We start from the raw sequence: 19077 nt of genomic DNA, 5'->3' as shown, positions 1-19077 counted from the left end.
GGCTGCCCAGAAAGTGCTTTGTTGAACACACTCTAGTTGCCTCAGATAATGGGGTTTAATTATAAGACAACAAATAAACCTGCCAACAAATAAAGTGGGTGAGTATCGATTGTTGAGGCTGCATCCATAGCTGGGCTGCTGGGGTAACTGGAACTACATATTTCAAGAGGCAGTAGGACTTTACATCACCCAATAACAGCTAGATGACAAAAACTTTACTGGTCATTATCCCATTTGGGTGCAGCTTCACAGGTGTGCAAGCTAGTGCAGGGGTCCCCAACCCCAGGGCCACAGACTGTGGCCTGTAAGGAACTAGGCCTCATTGCAGGAGGTGGGCAGCAGGAAAGCACTACCTCTGAGCTCCACTTCCTGTCAGATCAGCAGTGTTATTAGATTATCATAGGAACACAAACCCTATTGTGAACGGTGCATGCTAGGATCTAGGTTGCATGCTCTTTATGAGAATCTAATGCCTGGTGATCTGAGGTGGAAAAGTTTCACTCTGAAACCATCCCCCCGCCACTCCTCTCCCCCATTGTCCATAGAAAAACTGTCTTCCCCAAAACCAGTCCCTGATGCAAAAAAGGTTAGGGCCCACTGACCTAGTGCATTCACACAATGTTCTGTGTTCAGAAGGGCCCTGTGCTTGGCTTAATGCTCTGCTGTCACCATCTTGGACTTCTTAATAATTTCATTATAGAACTTGTGTTGTATTACAAGTAAAGTCCATGGGACAATAAGCCTTCGTGCAAATAGAGGAGATGTTGCAATATGAATGTTCTTGTCTGCCTGTTCATGTACTGCATTTCCAATGTCCCCTTGGCACAGAATTTCAGTGGGTGGACCTGTGATGCACAAGAGTTCAGCAAGACTCAAAACAGTACAGAGTAGTTGTGTTGAGTCTATGACCAGAAAGAAAGGACACTGGCGTACCCCGAGGGCCATGCTTTCCATCCGAACCTGAACTTGTTTCAAATGCAGAAAGAAGGCAATGGCATTCTGAGAAACACCAACAACCAAGGAAGCCTATCATATCCTTTCTAATCTAACTTCCCTGTGGTAACCAACCTCTTACACTGAAAATAATGCCATAGAAGAAAGGGGAAGACAGGACAATCTGTAGTTTCTGTTCTTTTCAGTCCCAGTCCTTCCTTGTCAGTAGCCAAAAGTAGAGTGATAGTGTAATATGCATGTATCAAGAAGTCAAATAGAAACAGACGAGGCGCTCTTCTGCAGGAGGCCTACACACTGCCGCTTGTGCGTCCGCCATGTCTCTAGTGATCCCTGAAAAGTTCCAGCATATTTTGTGAGTACTCAACACCAACATCGATGGGCGGAGGAAAATCGCCTTTCCCATCACTGCCATTAAGGGTGTGCGCCGAAGATACACTCGTGGTGTTGAGGAAAGCAGACACTGACCTCACCAAGAGGTTGGGAGAACTCACTGAGGATGAGGTGGAACGTGTGATCACCATTATACAGAATCCACGCCAGTACAAGATCCCAGACTGGTTCTTGAACAGACAGAGGGATGTAATGGATGGAAAATATAGCCAGGTCCTAGCCAATGTTCTGGACAACAAGCTCCGTGAAGACCTGGAGCTACTGAAGAAGATCCGGGCCCACAGAGGGCTGCACCACTTCTGGGGCATTTGTGTCGCAGGCCAGCACATCAAGACCACTGGCCACCATGGCTACACTGTGGATGTGTCCAAGAAGAAATAAGTCTGTAAGCCTTGTCTGTTAATAAATAGTTTATATACCTAAAAATAAAATAAAATAAAATAAAACAGATGAGATTGAGCATGGTGGCTCATGCCTGTAACCTTAGCGCTTTGAGAGGCCAAGGCAGGCAAATCATTTGAGGTCAGGAGTTTGAGACCAGCCAGACCAACATGATGAAACCCTGTCTCTACTAAAAATACAAAAAAAAATTAGCCGGGCATGGTGGTGCACTTGAGGTCATGAGTTTGAGACCAGACTGGCCAACATGGTGAAACCCCGTCTCTACTTAAAATACTAAAATTAGCCAGGCATGGTGGCCAGCGCCTGTAATCCCAGCTACTCGGGAGGCCGAGGCATGAGAATTGCTTGAACCCGGGAGGCAGAGGTTGCAGTGACCCAATATTGTGCCACTGCACTCCAGCCTGAGTGATGAGCGAGACTCAGTCTCAAAAAAAAAAAAAAACAAAAAAACAGATGAGTTAGTTTTGTGCAAAATACAAATGAACGTATGAGCTATAAAATCTCAGTTGTGCAATTTCAGTGATTCTGCATATGAGTTTCAACTGGCATTTAAAACTGGCAATACACAATATAAAGATGAATGGTAACATTTATGCTAATAATTTTAACGTGTAATTTTTCTTGATTTAGAATGACATTGACTAGCAAATACAAATAACTATGGCTAGGCAAGATCAAGACCTTGGAAAAAAGAAAAAGCTTTAATATCAATGACACTTTTTCCCTGTTTTTTGAACAAGGAGTCCCACAATTCCATTTGGCACTGGCCTCTGCAAATTATGTAGCCAGACCTGTCCTCAGTACACATATGAGCTCTGAAAAAATTAACTGTGTTTGAATTTCAGCATTGACATTTACTTGCTGACCTTGGGCAAATTGTCAAACTTGTCAAGGCTCAATTTCCTCATCTGTAAAATGAGAATATTAACAATTTTTTTTTGAGACAGAGTCACTCTGTTGCCCAAGCTGGAGTGCAGTGGCATGATCTTGGCTCACTGCACCCTCCGCCCCCTGGGTTCAAGTGATTCTCCCACCTCAGCCTCCAGAGTAGCTGAGATTACAGGCGTACACCACCGTGCCCGGCTAATTTTTTTTGTATTTTAGTAGAGACGGGGTTTCACCATGTTGTCCAGGCTGGTTTTGAACTCGAGTTCAGGCAATCCACCTGCTGGGATTACAGGCATGAGCCACCTCACCCAGCCAGAATATTAACAGTTCGTACCATATAACCATGAGGCCTTTGTATGGGCTAAATGAAATACTGTAAGTAAAACAAACAAACAAACAAAAAACCAAAAACTTAGCACCTTATCTGGCACATAGTAGATGCTTAATAAATACTAGCTCTTACAATGGCTATGGTATGGTAGCTCTTATATGGTAAATCGCTAGTTACTGCAGTTGCTCATTCTGGTATCCCACAATATGATGATGCTGATGCAGCATTGCTGGTGCGCTTTACTTTGCCTGCTGTCCTCCCCTTAGCTGACTTCCCCTTTTTGTGATGCGTGCAAACTCAGAGGGAAGATATACCAGTCATTCTCTAGCGCAGAGCACGCTCGTTGTACTGATCACTCATAAGTCACTGCCGTCTTATACATGCAGGTTCCAGATAGGGTACCTATCCTTAGACCCATCAACTGTGGCTGGGATAACAGGGTCACATGGTATAAAGCATAAGAAACTCCTCGAAGGAGGCCACAGGGGCATGGCAATGCCTTTGATGCTTCCCACTAAGGGGCAATGTAATGAGCGAGTACCTTACTCTGTTAACCCAGGACAAAGTCTGGCTGCCGTCTGAGATGGTTTTTGAAACTTTTGGGAATTAAAAGTTCTTTTAATGATTTTGATGTCTACTGGGGATCAGGAAGATGCATAAGTACATTTCCTTAAATAAATACATCACAACCCTGAAGTCATAATGCTACCTTTTAAATGCACAGAAAAAGAAAATTCACATTGATATTGACATTATACTCTCAACATTGAGACAGCATTACTCCAGCCAACATCCAGCAAGGCTTCCAAGGTTGTGGTCTGTAGAGGAGTGGTTAAAAAAAAAAAAAGAGCCTGGAATACTCCTGCAAGTGCAGATTCCTGGGCCATGCTCGTAGATCTACTGAATCAGAATCTCTGTGAATGGGGGGAAGAACAGTCTGTATTTTAACAGGCTCCTTAGGCAATTTTGATCATCACTATTTTTCATTGTTTGTGGGCAGCAGAGGGCAGAAGAGGGTGAACAATGGTGAAGGCGAATTCCAAATAAGGAAAGGTAAATGCTTTTCGTTCCAATATTTTAGGTGCTAATAAACTCACCCGAGACAGCTGTGTTCTTCCTGGAGGTATGGTTGAGCATTGCCCGGGAATTTGAGTGTGCAGGTCTTCTGCAGTCTTGGAGCTCTGTGTGCCACAGCTGTGTTGCCCTTTAGAGAAGCCCTCCTGGAACTGGATGAGGATTTGGACCCAAGGGAGAATAACAGGGTGATACTGACGACTCTAAAGGAAAATAGTTTATGACTCTATGGGGAAGGTTATGGTATGCTCTAAGCCAACAGATATGAAACTATGTTAACCTACCTTGTGTTTTAGGAAGATGTTCCAGTGGGCACAAGGCAGGATAGTTTTATGGAAACCTATTTCTATATCTTCGACTCACGTGGGTATTTGTTCCTACAACTGGTTTGCCAGAGATTGGGTCGGCATTATGCCCCTTCATCTTTCTCTCTTCTTCACAACCCATCTTATCCCACTTTGGAAGAGACAGACCTCTCATCATCCCTTATTGATCAGCCATCCAGTGACCTGACTGCTGAAAGACTAACAGTGTTATGGAAGGAAAAGCAACGGGCAGAGTGACTCTCCAGAAAAGAAATTAGTGCTAGCCGAGCATGGTGGCTCATGCCTGTAATCCCAGCACCTTGTGAGGCTGAGGTGGGTGGATCGCCTGAGGTCAGGAGTTCAAGACCAGCCTGACCAACATGGAGAAACCCCATCTCTACTAAAAATAACAAATTAGCCAGGCATGGTGGCACACGCCTGTAATCCCAGCTACCCAGGAGGCCGAGGCAGGAGAATTACTTGAATTTGGGAGGTGGAGGTTGCAGTGAGCCAAGATCAAGCCACTACACTCCAGCCTGGGCAACAAGAGCAAAACTCTGTCTAAAAAAAGAAAGAAAGAAATTAGTGCTTTAACCAAATGCCACTGTGCACTGCAACAACCCTCCATCCTTATCTTGTCTCGAAGACTACTGATAACTTGCTTTTTCGCAGTTACTCTGGCCAAATCATCCAAGTTATCTGAATGTCAGATAAAAGCAAAGAACGAGCCATCCAGATTTTGAAATGCACTCACATTAGCATGGATTCAAGACCCCACCACCTCCTTGCAGTAGATGGGCTTGTCATACTAAGCGGGAAAAGGAGGCTGTTTTCCACACTTCAATACAGTATCTACAGTATGGGGCTGGAAAAGTCATCAAAAGCAGTAAAGGTATTAGGAGTGTTTACTCCACATTCCTATCTATCTACTGGCCAATTAACATGATTTGCAGCTGAGAAAATAATACTCTTCTCCGTCAGAGATAAATAGGGTCCCCAAACTGAGAAACAAAGGGGAGAGGGGCAGTGATGTTTATAAAAGTTATTGCAAACAAATGCACTTCAAAAGGAGCTGTGGTGATAGATTCAGTTTCACAGTGTCCTCTCAATTCTTCTCAGCCTCTCAAGACCCTTCCTCAGACTCAGCTGGGTGTTTTCACCACTGGCCTGCTGCTTTGAGATGTAGTGCAATGTGTGGAATTAATCTAGTCTACAGCCTAGCTCTCCTCTGTCCAATACAGTAGCTATTGAACCCTGGAAAGGTGGCTAGTCCCAACGGAGGTATGTGTGCATATAAAACACACACCAGATTGCAAAGACTTAGCACAAAAAAGTGACCTATCTCATTATTAATTTTTATATTGATAACATGATAAATGAAACTATTTTGGATCTATTGGGTTAAATTTATTAAAATTTATTTCACCTGCTTCTTTTTTCTTTTTTACACTGTGGCTACTAGAAATTTAAAGTGACATGTGCCTCCCATTGGTGGCTCACATTATATTTCTATGGGACTGTCTGTCAGTGTGAACTGTGGGTTAAGCAGCCTCAGGCACAGGTTGATGGGGATGTAGAAGTCCAGGCCTGATTGGTAAGTGGAATTGGGGATTGGGGTGATTTGGGGCTGGTAGTGACCCCTCTTGCTGAAAAGAAGTATATTTGCGACAACTGCAGCATGTGGAGCCCAGGCTAACAGATTGTAATCCTGCTTTCTTTCTGGTTCTAATACTTACTTAACCTCAAAGGAACCTTAATATTTAAACCAAATGGCATGTGAGATTTCAGTAAGCTGATGGATTGCTCTCCACTCAGTCATTTGAGAAATCCTACTGAGGTCTCTGCACAGCTGAGTTCCAGTTGCCGCCATATCCCAATGAAAGTCTGACACAGCACTGATGAGCTGATGAGATTTTTTTCTCACTTGTTTGATATTAAATAGGAAAGCCTTTCGAATTAAACGTTTACAGATAGTGTGAAAATTGGAAGTATGGGTTTTAGCTGAGCCAACTACAACAGATCGAGAGCCTGCAGTTGCCTGCTGGTGAGAGAACAGTGCTTCTGGCTGCCATTGTTAGCTCTACCACCAACCACTCTGGGGAAGTGGGAGCTGCTTGCCAACTTACTCCTTTCCAGAGGTGAATCACTCATACACCAAGTCCACCAGGCTTACGCTGTTGTGGTTACAGCTCTGTTCTAAACACCATTACCTATGACAGCAACAACTTACTCGCCTAAGACAAGAATTTAGGGCTTTTGGATGATGAGGCTGAACCCATTTCAGAACTTGATGCCAGATGTGGGGTCCCTCAAATAACAATGACAGCAACAATAATAATAACGCTAGATACATATGGAGCACTTACTCTGTGCTGTAAATATATTAGCTTTCTTCATCTTCAGTCGTACATGACAGAAAGGGCTTTTAAAAAATATTATTCTGTTTTGTTTTGTTTTTTTAAGTTGCCCAAGGTGACATAGTAAGTGGTAGAGCCAGCTACAAACCCAGGGTTTTTGACCAAATCCCACACTCAGAACCATACTGCCATTCTTACAGAGAATAAATATTAAAATCTCAGCAGCGATTGTCAGAAATGGCAAAATGACAAATGAGAACTTCTTCAGTCATTCAGGGGGATATTGATTCACATGTGTATGAATCAATGGCCCAAAGGTAAATGCTTTTTATTCCAATATGGCTTTTTGGACAAAAAGGACCAGACCAGGTCTCTAGTAAGGATACTGGTGCACACAGACCTACGTGAGAATGGCTTCCAGATTTTATCGTAGTAGAGTCTTCCTAAAATTGAAGGTCACATGGCATGGACAAGGCAATCTTTCTTTCACTATGACACTCTTTCTTCAAATAAAATAATGTCCTTAGATTAAACATATGTATATGAAGGGGAGCTACTCCAACCTCCATGAGTTCATCTTTTTTTTTTTTTTTTTTTGAGATGGAGTCTCACGCCTGTTGCCCAGGCTAGAGTGCAATGGCATGATCTCGGCTCACTGTCACCTCTGCGTCCTGGGTTGCAGTGATTCTCCTGTCTCAGTTTCCTGAGTAGCTGGCATTACAGGCATGCACCACCATGCCTGGCTAATTTTTTGTATCTTTAATAGAGACAGGTTTTGCCATGTTGGCCAAGCTGCTCTTGAACTCCTGACCTCAGATGATCCTCAGCCTCCCAAAGTGCTAGGATTACAGGCATGACCCACTGCACCGGTCGAGGTCATCTATTTCAGCTCCCACAGTATGGCTCTAGGGAACCACATACAGCGCACTGGCCATGCCAAATGATGCAAAACTGCTGGGGAACTGGGTTAGGAGACCGAGAGTTGAATTCTGCTTTTGCCACTTACCACTCATTCCTTTTTCAGTCATTCCTCCCATTAGGTAGCTGGATTCACCTACAATTTCTTAGAAAAAGAAAGTTGATCAAATTGAGCTTTCCTAAAAAGAGTCTTCTCTCAGTCCATGTGTGAAAAAGGGAAAGTCTTGCCTTACTGGGTTTTTTGTTTTTTTCTTACCATGTCTCTCTTTCTTGAATTGGAGTAAACAGCCAATCCCTAATTTGAACTTTCACCTCTGACAAAGTTCCTTGCCTTACCAATTCCCTGTGGAGGGTGAAGTAGACCATGGCAAAGGTTCTCCAAATAACTCCTTCCTGAAGAGAAACACAGAGCAGCGAGGAGCATGGCGAAGTCAGAGATTGAGCAAGGATCGAAGAGGGACCTGGGAGCAAAATGCACCGTGGGAAGGCAAAGGAATTTCTTCTGCACACCCCTTCCAGCCACAAATCTTTTCTTTTCTACAGCTCCCCAAGAGGCCATATCAGCAAGGGGGTGCTGTGAACTTTTGGGTTCCATGAAAAAAACTTTTCTTTTTAAATCAATAGAAAGCACCTATGGATGAATGATCAGAAGGAATATTTGAAACGGCTTTACAATAAAAGAGAATCCTTCCTTTAGCCCAGGAGCTTATAGAAGAGCATGATTAGAGCTACTGCAGGATTATCTTTCTACTTCCATTGTCCTTGGACCGGCCTGTCATATCTGATGCCAAATTAGAACGAGAGGAGTTTGCTACACAGTGTCTTCCATGTGGCATCATGCTCAAGACTGTCAAATCTACAAAAACAAATACATAGATAAAGCCTTAAAGCCCAGATCCTGATTTGAGGAGTTTGCTGGGAATTTAGACATGGAAAACTGAAACCATGCAGGGTGGTGGGAGGAGCTACGGATAACTTGTTGGGGTACATGTGCTGTCATTCAGAGAGAGTACATGCTTAGTTCTCCAGAGGGTTTCAGACTACGATAAGATAGATGGAGAGTTGTGTGGTGTGTTAGGTGCTAAGAAGGGTATCTAAGGGGCTCTGTCCTCTTAGGGTGCACACACTTGTTCTTCATAGATTCCTTCCTGGAGTCCCATGAACTGGGTCACTCTTTTTTTGGATCTCATTAACCCTTCAGGGCCTGGCACATCTTACTTTTCAAAGAATTGCTGTTGGCTGTAGTACATACAGAGTCTCTTCAATAATTTAAACCTTGAAGCTTTAACTTTCAAGTAACTTACTAAGTTTGATGCAAATAGGAGAAACTGTGTTAGTCAATATGCTGTGCTGAGGACATTCCCCAACATGTGTTAATTCTGAGCTCACTTAACTTTTCCAGATGTGGCTGGCTGGGCTGCCAAGTTGGTGACATTGCAGATGGATGGCCACAGCCTCACTGTAGGCAGATGAACATGGGTACCTTTGATGTGATGGGGTGACTCTTCTCATCTATTAGCCAGAAGGAAAAGCTATTTTCTTCTGTAGAGTTCTCAGTTCACTCCCAGCTCTAGGAGACCATATAATCCTCAGCATACTCTAGCACTCAGGACTGGGGTCTGGGGCTCTCATCCCTACCCACTGGCCATGTAGCCAGTAGCTCCTGTCAAGTCAGAATAAAGTTATTCCAAGGAGAACTGTAAGACAAGCTTCAGAGAAGGTTGTTCTCTTAAAGGGGAATATTTCATATATATATGAAAATCATTGCATTTCACCTGTTTAATCAAATGTCATCCTAAGCACACAAGGCGCTCATGTCCTTTACTCAGCAGATATATTTCATCCTCTTTATATCCATATCATGCATATACAAATTTCACAGTATAATGACTCTCCTATTCCAGGGAGGAAATCAGTGATGATCAAAATCTAAGGAAGAGAAAGAGCTCTTTAGCCTTCCATCTTAGTGGCAGATAGAGGTAGTAAAAGAATTTTGAGGTTTCATTCTTCAGCAGGATAGGGACCTTCTTCAGCAGGAAGGAGACCGTATACACCACAGTAGCTTTGGTTTAAAATATGCTCCATTATTTGGTATGTAGGCAAATTACTGAACCTCTAGGCACTTTGGTTTTCTCCTCTGGAAAACTGGAGTAATAGTCACTCCGCAGGGATATGGTGAGAGCAGACCACACATGTAGAGCCACAGCATAAACTTGCCACATAATGGGTCCTCCATATTTACAGCCATTTGTAACAATGTAATGGAAATCCTTTTTTGCTTCTAGTTCAGTACAAGGTTCATGAGACTGGTCATTAATGAGCCGATAGAAGCTTGAATGTTTAGAAGTTACATTTGAAGTCTGATGCAAGGCCCACAATGCAGAATTTGGTAAGGCTAGGGGCTACTTTATTTAAGAAGGATTATCTTGTCCCAGCCTTTTTCTCAGATTGACAATAAATTAAAAGTTATATTTGTAAGCAACTGATTTTTGGAAAGTTAATTGTTAAAAAAAATTGTTATACCTTACTAACAATTCACTCTAGAGTTGGTTTTCTTAAACTGACAATTAAAATTGCATTGTGATTCTAATCATAATCGCTTTCATTGATATTGTTTTTGGTGTTTCAATTATGAAGTCTTTGCCCATGCCTTTGTCCTGAATGGCATTGCCTAGGTTTTCTCCTAGGGGTTTTATGGTTTTAGGTCTTACATTTAAGTCTTTAATCTATCTTGAGTTAATTTTTGTATAAGGTGTAAGGAAGGGGTCCATCTTCAGCTTCCTGCATATGGCTAACCAGTTTTCCCAACACCATTTATTAAAAGGGAAATCCTTTCCCCATTCCTTGTTTTTGTCAGCTTTGTCAAAGATCAAATGGTTGCAGATGTGTGGTGTTATTTCTGAGGCCTCTGTTCTATATATCTGTTTCAGTACGAGAACCATGCTGTTTTTGTTACTGTAGCCTTATAGTATAGTTTGAAGTCAGGTAGCATGATGCCTCCAGCTTTGTTCTTTTTGCTTAGGATTGTCTTGGCTATGCTGGCTCTTTTTTGGTTCCATATAAAACTTAAAGTAGTTTTTTCCAATTCTGTGAAGAAAGGCAATGGTAGTTTGATGGAGATAGCATTAAATCTATAAATTACTTTGAGCAGTATGGCCATTTTCACTATATTGATTCTTCCTTTCCATGAGAGTGGAACGTTTTTCCATTTGTTTGTGTCCTCTCTTATTTCCTGGAGCAATGGTTTGTAGTTCTCCTTGAAGGGATCCTTCACATTCCTTGTAAGTTGTATTCCTGGGTATTTATTCTCTTTGTAGCACTTGTGAGTGGGAGTTCATTCATGATGTGGCTCTCTGTCTGTTATTGGTGTATAGGAATGCCTGTGATTTTACACATTGATTTTGTATCCTGAGACTTTGCTGAAAAGAGGAACTGGTACCATTCTTTCTGAAACTATTCCAAACAATAGAAAAAGAGTGAATCCTCCCTAACTCATCTTATGAGGCCAGCATCATCCTGATATCAAAACCTGGCAGAGACACAACTAACAAAGAAAATTTCAGGCCAATATCCCTGACGAATATTGATGTGAAAATACTGGCAAACTGAATCCAGCAGCACATCAAAAGGAAAGAAGTTGCTTATCAACTTAAGGATATTTTTGGTCTGCGACGATGGGGTTTTCTAAATATATAATCATGTCATCTGCAAACAGAGACAATTTGACTTCCTCTTTACCTATTTGAATACCCTTTATTTCTTTCTCTTGCCTGATTGCCCTGGCCAGAACTTCCAGTACTATGTTGAATAGGAGTGGTGAGAGAGGGCATCCTTGTCTTGTGCCAGTTTTCAAAGGGAATGCTTCCAGTTTTGCCCATTCAGCATGATATTAGCTGTGGGCTTGTTGTAAATAGCTCTTATTATTTTGAGATACTTTCCACCAGTACCTAATTTATTGAGAGTTTTTAACATTAAAGGCTCTTGAATTTTGTCAAAGGCCTTTTTTGCCTCTATTGAGATAATCATGTGGTTTTTGTCACTGGTTCTGTTTATGTGATGGATTATGTTTATTGATTTGTGTATGTTAAACCAGGCTTGCATCCCAGGGATGAAGCCAACTTGATCATGGTGGACAAACTTTTTAATGTGCTGCTGGATTCAGTTTGCCAGTATTTTTGCATCAATATTCGTCAGGGATATTGGCCTGAAATTTTCTTTGTTAGTTGTGTCTCTGCCAGGTTTTGGTATCAGGATGATGCTGGCCTCATAAGATGAGTTAGGGAGGATTCACTCTTCTTCTATTGTTTGGAATAGTTTCGGAAAGAATGGTACCAGTTCCTCTTTGTACCTCTGGTAGAATTCAGCTGTGAATCGGTCTGGTTCTGGACTCTTTTTGGTTGGTAGGCTATTAATTGCTGCCTCAATTTCAGAACTTGTTATTGGCCTATTCATGGATTTGACTTCTTCTCCTGATTTGGTCATGGGAGGGTGTATATGTCCAGGAATTTATCCATTTCTGGATTTTCTAATGTATTTGCATAGAGGTGTTTACAGTATTCTCTGATGGTAGTTTGTATTTCTGTGGAATTGGAGGTGATATCCTCTTTATCATTTTTTATTGCTTCTATTTGATTCTTCTCTCTTTTCTTCTTATTAATCTGGCTAGCAGTCTATTTTGTTGATCTTTAAAAAAAAATAACAGCTCCTGAATTCATTAATTTTTGTAAGGTTTTTTTTTTTTTTGAGACAGAGTCTCGCTCTGTCACCGGGTGCCAAGCTGGAATGCAGTGGCAAGACCTCGGCTCACTGCAACCTCTATCTCCCAGGTTCAAGCAATTCTCCTGCCTCATCCTCCTAAGTAGCTGGGACTACAGGCACACACCACCACACCCAGCTAATTTTTGTATTTTTAGTAGAGATGGGGTTTCACCACGTTGGCCAGGATGGTCTCGATCTCGTCACCTCGTGATCCACCCGCCTCGGCCTCCCAAAGTGCTGGGATTACAGGCATGAGCCACCACACCCGGCTGATTTTTGAAAGGTTTTTTTCATGTCTCTATCTCCTTCAGTTCTGCTCTGATTTTAGCTATTTCTTGTCTTCTGCTAGCTTTTGAATTTGATTGCTCTTGCTTCTCTAGTTCTTTTAATTGTGATGTTAGTGTGTTGATTTTAGATCTTTCCAGCTTTCTCTTGTGAGTATTTAGTACTATAAATTTCCCTCTACACACTGCTTTAAATGTGTCCCAGAGATTCTGGTATGTTGTGTCTTTGTTCTCATTGGTTTCAAAGAACATCTTTATTTCTGCCTTCATTTCGTTATTTACTCAGTAGTAATTCAGGAGCAGGTTGTTCAGTTTCCATGTAGTTGTGTGGTTTTGAGTGAGTTTCTTAGTACTGAGTTCTAATTTGACTGCATTGTGGTCTGAGAGACTGTTTGTTATGATTTTCGTTCTTTTGCATTTGCTGAGGAGTGCTTTACTTCCAATTATGTGGTCAATTTTTAGAATAAGAGTGATGTGGTGTAAGGCAGGCCTGGTATCTGCAAAGGATTTTGTTTCTCCTTCACTTATGAAGCTTAGTTTGGCTGGACATGAAATTTTGGGTTGAAAATTCTTTTCTTTAAGAATGTTGAATGTTTGCCCCTACTCTCTTCTGGCTTGCAGTGTTTCTGCGGAGAGACCCACTGTTAGTCTGATGGGCTTCCCTTATTTCTTGGAGGCTTTGTTGGTTTATTCTCACTCTTTTTTTCTCTATTCTTGTCTTCTTGCTTTATTTCATTGAGTTGATCTTCAATCTCTGTTATCCTTTCTTCCATTTGATCGATTTGTCTATTGATACCTGTGTATGCTTCATGAAGTTCTTGTGCTGTGTTTTTCAGTTCCATCAGGTCGTTTATGTTCTTCTCTAGGCTGGTTATTCTAGTCAGCAATTCATCTAACCTTTTTTCCAGGTTCTTAGCTTCCTTGCATTGGGTTAGAACATGCTCCTTTAGCTCAGAAGAGTTTATTATCCACATTCTGAAGCCTATTTCTGTCAATTCATCAAACTCATTCTCTGTCTAGTTTTGTTCCTTTGCTGGCAAGGAGTTGTGATCCTTTGGAAGAGAAGAGGCATTCTGGTTTTTGGAATTTTCAGCCTTTTTGGGCTGGTTTCTTCCTATCTCATGGATTTATCCGCCTTTGGTCTTTGATGTTAGTGATGTTGATATTATTCCTTTCTTCAGAGGGGCCTGACTGTCAAGGTCTGCTGGAGCTTGCTGGAGGTCCACTCCAGACCCTGTTTGCCTGGATATCACCAGCAGAGGCTACAGAACAACAAAGATTGCTGCCTGTTTCTACCTCTGGAAGCTTCATACCAGAGGGGCACCTGCCAGATGCCAGCTGGAGCTCTCCTCTATGAGGTTCTGTTGGCCCTACTGGTAGGTGTGTCCCTCTCTGGATACACCGGGTGATCAGGGTCCCATTTGAGGAGGCAGTCTGTGCCTCAGAGCTCAAACACTGTGCTGGGAGAACTGCTGCTCTTGTCAGCACTTTCAGGCAGGGATGTTTAAATCTGCTGAAGCTGCAGCCACAGCTGCCCCTTTCCCCAGGTGCTTTGACTCAGGGAGCTGCGGTGGGCTCCACCCAGTTCGAACTTCCTGGCGTCTTTGTTTACACTATGAGGGTGGAACTGCATATTCAAGCCTCAGCAATGGTGATTGCCCCCTCCCCACCAAGTTCTGGCCCAGGTTGACCCCAGACTGCTGTAGTAGCAGTAAGAGTTTCAAGTCAGTGGATTTTAGCTTGCTGGGCTCTGTAGGTGTGGTACCCATTGAGCCAGGCATTGGAGCGAATTTCCTGGTCTGCTGGTTGCGAAGACCATGGGAAAAGTGCAGCACCTGGGCTGGAATGCACCGTTTCTCCCGGTACGGTCTCTGGCAGCTTCCTTTGGCTAGGAAAGGGAAATTCCCTGACCCCTTGCACTTCCTGTGAGCCAACACCCCACACTGCTTCTGCTCACCCTCCGTGGGCTGCCCCCACTGTCCAATCAGTCCCAGTGAGATGAACTGGGTACCACAGTTGGAAATGCAGGAATCACCTGCCATCTGCGTCGATCTCGCTGGGAGCTGAGCACTGGAGCTGTTCCTATTCAGCCACCTTGCCCTCAGCCATGGCAAGTCAAATTTTTTTAATCTTTCTTTTTCCCTGCACAATTGACCTCCATCCAGATACATCCAATCAAGCAGAACAAAGGTATTCCCCAATGGATTATGTCATAATTTGGAATGCACTACTCCAAAATATGGCACCTGAAAACTGAGACAATACCAGATACAGAAAGGTTGCTCTCTGACTTTCCCCTACCTTTTGGTATGAGAACTGGCCATAAAGGAATTCCCTGCCCTACCTTCCCTGAATTAGGTCATAAGACCCTCAGGTGACAACTATCCTACCCTATACTCAGAGGAAAGGAATGCTACACAGAGAGGCCATTAAGAATCTGAACAAGCAGGCCTTGTTGAGTTCCCTTTAGTTCATTATCATCAGATCACACCCCCTTTTTGTCTAATCACATTTCTACATGCCTCCCTTCTTCATCGAATGTAAGCATAAAAACACAGTGTTCCCTGGGTGTTTGGATCTTCATTTCTGAAGGCTCTCGTGTCACGTAAGTCTTGGTTGAATACCTGTGTTATGATTTGCTCTTATTAGTCTGTCTTTTATTTAATTGGGATCCAGCCACGCCCTTTGCGATGGGTGAGGAAATAAATATTACCTTTTCTCCCCTTCAACTGCTAACACCAATTATGATGGTTAATATTAAGGGTCCACTTGATTGGATTAAAAGATGCAAAGTATTGTTCCTAGGTGTGTCTGGGAGGGTGTTGCCAGAGGAGATTAACATTTGAGTCAGTGGACAGGGAGAGGTAGACCCACCCTCAATGTGGGTGGGCACCATCCAATCAGCTGCTAGTGTGGCTAGAAAAAGCAGGTGGAAGAAGGTGGAATGAGTCAATTTGTTGAGTCTTCTGGGCTTTACCTTTCTCTCCTGTGGTGGATGCTTTCTGCCCTTGAACATCTGACTTTAGCTTCTTTGCTTTTGTCCTCTTGGATTTACACCAGTGGTTTGCCAGGGCCTTGAGGGCTTTCCACCACAGAGTGAAGGCTGCACTGTCAGCTTCCCTACTTTTGAGGTTTTGGGACCTGGACTGAGCTGCTACTGGCTTCCTTGTGCCTCAGCTTGCAGATGGCCTATCATGGGACTTCACCCTGTGATCGTGTGAGTCAATTCTCCTTAATAAACTCCCTTTCAAATATATATAAATCCTATTAGTTCTGTCCCTCTAGAAAGCCCTGATTAATGCACCAACCCATTGTCAATACAATACAGCCAAATTCAGATCATTCCTCAAAGCCAGATTTTACTCTTCAATAAAACATTCCTTAACCACCCCAGACCACAGTAATCACATTTTTTTTACTTGTAGTAAGTTGACTAATAGGGTTTGATGTCTTTCATCAAACCTGTAAGTTTTCCATCAAACTCCAAAAACCTATAAATGTTACCTTATAAGGAAAAGTATCTTTGCAGATGTGATTAGGTTAAGGATATTGACATGGATTTTTTCTTTCATGGGTCATGCCCTTGGTGTTGTATCAAAAAAGCCATTGCCCTGCCCAAGATCACCTAGATTTTCTCCTGTTGTCTTCTAAGAGTTTTGTAGTTTTGTGTTTTACATTTAGGTCTATAATTCATTTTCAGGTAATTTTTGTGAAGGGCGTAATATCGATGTCTAGTTCTTTTTTGGGGGGACATGGATGTTCATTATTCTAGCACTAGCTAGTGAAAATACTATCTTTGCTCCATTGTATTGTCTTTTATCTTTTGGGGGCCTCTTTATTCTGTTCTATTGATCTATTTGTCTGTTTTTTTTACCAATATCACATTGTCTTGATTACTGTAGCTTTATAGTAAGTCTTGAAGTTGGGTAGTGTCAGTCTTCCAACTTTGTTCTTCTTCAATACTGTGTTGACTACTCTGAGTATTTTACCTCTTCATATAAACTTTAGAATCAGTTTGTGGACATCCACAAAATTTGCTGGGGCTTTGACTGGATTGCATTATACCTATAGATCAAGTTGGAAAGAATTCATATCTTGACAATATTGAATCCTCCTATACATGAACATGGTTTCATTCCTCAGAGTTTTGTAGCTTTCTCATACAGATTTTGTGCATACTTTGCTAGATTTTTACCTATTTAATTTTTTGGTGTGCACATGTAAATTGCATTAAGTTTCAAATTCCACTCTTCATAGCTGGTATATAGGAAAGCAGTTAAGTTGTGTATAATAACCTTGTATCCTGCAACCATGCTATAATCACTTATTAGTTTGAGCTTTTTTTTTTTTTTTTTAAATCAACCTTTTGGATTTTCTGCATAGATGATCATGTAACCTGTGAAAAAAGACAGTTTCATTTCTTCCTTCCAAATCTGTATACCTTTTGTTTCTTTTTCTTGTTGCATTAGCTAGTATTTCCAGTATAATGTTGAAAAGGAATGGTGACAGGGGATATCTTTATCTTGTTCTTGGTCTTAGTGGGAAAGCCTCTAGTTTCTTGCTATTAAGTATGATGTTATCTATAGGTTTCTGTAAACATCTTTTATTAATTTGAATGAGTTCCCTTCTAAGTCTACCAAGAGATATTATCATTAATGGGTTTTCAATTTTGAAGTCAAATGCTTTTTCTGCAACTATTGATATTATCATGCAAATTTTCTTTTTTAGCCTGTAGATGTGATGGATTGAATTAATCGACTTTCAAATGTTGAACAAATTCACATACCTGTGATAACTCCCATTTGGTCATGGTGTATAATTCTTTTCATGTGCAGTTAGATCTAATTTGCTAGTATTTTACTGAGGATTTGTACAGCTATCTTCATGAGAAATGTTGCTCTGTAGTTTTCTTTTCCTGTAATGTCTTTATCTCATTAAGGTATAAGAATAATGCTGGCCTCATATAATGAATAAGAAAAGTATTCCTTCTGTTTAATCCTCTGAAAGAGACTAGAGAATAGGTATAATCTCTTCCATAAAGTGTAGTAAATTCACCAGTGAACCCATCTGGGCCTGATGCTTTCTGTTTTGGAAGATTATTAAATTATTGATTCAATTTCTTTAATAGATATAAGCCTATTTAGATTGTATATTTCTTCTTGTATGAATTTTGGCAAATCAAATCTTTGAAGTTTTCATCTAGGTTTTCAAAATTGTAAGCCTATAGTTATTTTTGGTATTCCTTTGTTATTCTTTTAGTGTCCATAGGATCTTTAATAATGTCCTCTCTTTTATTTGTGATATTAGTAATTCATCTTCTTTTTCTTTTTTAAAAATTAGCCTAGCTAGTGGCTTATCAACTTCATTGATCATTTCAATAAACCAGCTTTGGTTTCATTGATATTCTATATTGATCTTCTGGTTTTAATTTCATTGATTTCTGCTCTTATTCTTAATTATTTTCTTCTTACTTTGGATTTAATTTGCTCTTCTTTTTCTAGTTTCATCAGATGGAATTGGATTATTAATTTTAAATCTTTCTTCTTTTCTAATATATGCATTCAATATCACAAATTTCCATCTAAGCACTGCTTTTACTGCATGCCACATATTTTAATGTTATGTTTCTATTTTCATTAAATTTAAAATATTTTAATATTTCTCTTGAGATTTCTTCTTTGACCCATTAGTTATTTAGAAGTGTGTTAAATTGCCACGTTTTGGGATATTTCAGTTATCTTTTTGTTATTTATTTCTAGTTCAATTACATGTGGTCTGAGAGCAGACATTGTATGATTTTAATTTTTTTAATTAGTTAAGGTGTATTTTGTAGCCCAGAATGTGGTCTATCTTGGTGAATGTTCCATGTGAGCTTCAGAAGAATGTGAATTCTACTGTTGTAGGATCGAGTAATTTATAGATGTCAATTATATCCAGTTGATCAATGATGTTAAGTATGTCCTTATTGATTTTCTGCCTGCTGAATCTGTCCATTTCTGACAGAGGGGTGTTGAAGTCCCCAACTATAATCGTGTATTCATTAATTTCTCCTTGCAGTTCTATTAGTTTCTGCCTCAGGTATGTCTGACATTCCATTGTTAGGCACATACATGCTAAGAACTATTATGTCTTCTTACAGAATTGATCCTTTTATCATTACATAATACCATTCCTTGTCTCTGATAACTTTCCTTGCTTTGAAGTCTACTTTGTCTGAAATTTATATAGTCACTCCTGAAATTTGCTGAATTTATTTTTTAGTTCTAGGAACTTTTTGGAGGAGTCTTTAGGGTTTTCTAGGCATACAATTATATCATTAGCAAACAGTGAGAGTTTGACTTCCTCTTTACTGATTTGGATGCCCTTTATTTCTTTCTCTTGTCTGGTTGCTCTGGCTAGGCGATGATCTTTTTGTG

At 41.0% G+C, this 19077-nt stretch overlaps 1 pseudogene; it reads left to right on the top strand.

Moving 5' to 3' along the window:
• Positions 1 to 646: 646 nt before the first annotated feature.
• LOC108307774 lies at positions 647 to 1761 on the top strand (annotated as a pseudogene).
• Positions 1762 to 19077: the final 17316 nt, after the last annotated feature.

This window comes from Cebus imitator, unplaced genomic scaffold, assembly GCF_001604975.1.
Source record: "Cebus imitator isolate Cc_AM_T3 unplaced genomic scaffold, Cebus_imitator-1.0 Scaffold80, whole genome shotgun sequence".
NCBI classification, from domain to species: domain Eukaryota; kingdom Metazoa; phylum Chordata; class Mammalia; order Primates; family Cebidae; genus Cebus; species Cebus imitator.
This window is presented reverse-complemented; position numbering and strand designations above follow the sequence as displayed.